Source organism: Populus euphratica, unplaced genomic scaffold, assembly GCF_000495115.2.
Source record: "Populus euphratica unplaced genomic scaffold, PopEup_1.0 scaffold887.1, whole genome shotgun sequence".
Taxonomy (NCBI): domain Eukaryota; kingdom Viridiplantae; phylum Streptophyta; class Magnoliopsida; order Malpighiales; family Salicaceae; genus Populus; species Populus euphratica.
The window spans coordinates 33,840-36,688 of NW_011500755.1; positions in this window are offsets into that span (position 1 = coordinate 33,840).

A 2,849-nucleotide genomic window follows, 5' to 3' on the forward strand; every position below is an offset into this window, starting at 1 on the left:
TTATTGTTGTTATTATTATTATTATTGTTGTTGTTGTTATTGTTGTTTTATAATTGTTGTTTATAATTTGTACAATTAACCTATCTGTGGTTCGACACTCCTGCACATGGGAGAAGACATCAATCTTTTAGTCGTGTCAAGTTTTTGGCACCGTTGCCGGGGAGGTAAGTTTTGTATAAATTATAATATTTATTTTATTTTCTCTTTTCACCTTTCTTGTATATAACTTTGTTTCTTTTCTCTTGTTTCTTCTTCTTTTGTTTTCTTTTTCCTTTTATTATATTCCTACACGTACATCAAGTGGTAGAATTTGTAGGGTATCCTCATCATTTTCAGAAAATATGGCGGAAGAAGATAATCAATCACTTCATAATGAGAATAATGAGAATAACCGTGTTAGAACACTTAGAGACCACATGAATCCCACAAGAACAAGTGCACCATCATGCATAGTTTTTCCTCCCGATGTATCTCATTTTAATTTTAAACCAGGCATTATTCAACTTTTACCTTCTTTTCATGGCTTAGAATTGGAAAATCCATTCTTGCATTTAAGAGAATTTAAGGAGGTCTGCAACACATATAATAATTTAAATTGTAGCATGAACACCATCAGATTAAAACTTTTTCCTTTTTCATTAAAAGATAAAGCTAAAACATGGCTACAAAATTTGAGGCCAGGATCCATTCGTGCTTGGGATGAAATGCAACAACAGTTTTTAAAGAAGTTTTTTCCATCTCATAGAACAAACTCTTTCAAAAGAAAAATCACTATTTTCACTCAAAAACCAGGAGAAACATTTTACCAATGTTGGGATAGGTATCAAGACTTGCTTAGTACTTGCCCTCATCATGGTTTTGAAACATGGAGATTGCTTTCACATTTTTATGAAGGGTTAACACCTAGAGATAGGCAAATGGTTGAATTGATGTGCAATGGAACTTTTGAAGATAAAGACCCTGATGAAGCAATGGAGTACTTAGACTTGTTAGCTGAAAATGCTCAAAATTGGGATACCGTGGGTACTTATGAGGCGCCCAGTAAAACTCAACCTCATACATCTAGTGGAGGTATGTACAACCTTAGGGAAGATCGACCTTCAAGTCAAGTTTGCATCTTTAGCTAGAAAAGTCGAGGCATTAGAATTGAAAAAGAGTGGTCAATTAAAATCTGTTGAAAACATTGTATGTCAAATATGTGAAACAAATGAACACTCAACCAATGATTGTCCAACCTTGCTTTCTTTTAAGGAATGTCTCCATGAACAAGCCCATGCTTTAAACAGTTTCCAAAGGTCCAAAACCACAACCCATACTCCCAAACATACAATCCTGGTTGGAGAAATCACCCAAATTTCAATTGGAAGAGTGATAATAACAATGTACAAACTTCACAACCACCATTTCAAGCACACCATAATTTCCAAAATTCTCACAGATATGTACCTCCTTATGCTCCACCTCCTAGAAGAAATCTTGAGGAAACATTACATGCATTCATTAAAAAGCAAGAGACAATCAATACTCAACTTGCTCAAAACATGACAGATTTTAAAGATACTCTTGCAAAATTAACATCTGCTCTCAGTTTCCATCTCAACCACAACAAAATCCTAAGGGGCAATACAATGCAAATGCAAGTAGTTCCGGAAGTCAACACATGGATCAAGTCAAATCAGTCACTACTCTTCGTAGTGGTAAGGTTATTGAAAAACCCTCTCTTGAACCTTATGAGAAAGATGATGAGTCAATCTCTAAGGGTAAGGAAGGGGTTGAATCTGAAAATTACAAAGAAAAGATTGATTCTCCGCCAACTCTTCCATTTCCTCAAGTCATGACCAAACAAAGAAAAGTCAATCACAACTCTGAAATTTTTGAAACTTTCAAACAGGCAAGAATCAATATACCTTTGTTGGATGCTATTAAACAAATTCTTGAAAGATCTATGCACTGTGAAGAAGAAACTGAATGTGAAAAAGAAAGTCTTTCTAGCCGAACAAGTAAGTGCTATTCTTTAGAACAATAATGCTTTGAAATATAAAGACCCTGGGTGTCCTACAATTTCTTGCTTTATTGGAGAACATAAAATTGAAAGAGTTTTACTTGATCTCGGTGCTAGTGTGAATTTACTTCCATATTCAGTTTTTCAGAGTCTCAATCTAGGTGAGTTAAAACCAACTTCTATATCTCTTTTACTTGCCGATAGATCTGTAAAAGTGCCTAGAGGAATAATTAAAGATGTTTTAGTATAAGTCGATAAATTCATTTATTCTGTAGATTTTATTGTCTTGGACACAGAACCTGTTGAAGCATGCAATTCATTTCCTGTTATTCTAGGACGTCCGTTTCTTGCAACTTCTAACGCATTGATTAATTGTAGGAATGGACTGATGAAGCTATCATTTGGAAACATGACATTGGAGATGAATATTTTCAACATTTACAAGCAACCTGGAGATGATAATGATTTACAAGAAGTAGATCATATTGACGAATTAGTTTATGATCAACTTGAATCTACTTTAAGTAAAAATGAATTGGATGAATCTAAAGATTTACAAATGATTTATTCTGAGGAAGAAATCACAGATGAAAAATGCACCGAAAATGTTGATGTGAATCTTTTGTCAATAGTGACAACAGATTCGACATCTGACATCACACCAATCAATGATTACTTTCCTACTGAATCCTTACTTTCTCTTAGTCCAATGCCTTGGTATGATAAAAATATCAATTTTCTTGCTTTAGGAGATTTGCCAACTGATTGGAGTACCCAAGACAAAGAAAAGTTTTTGAATGAAGTGAAGAGCTTTTATTATGATGACCTTAACTTATTCAAATATTGT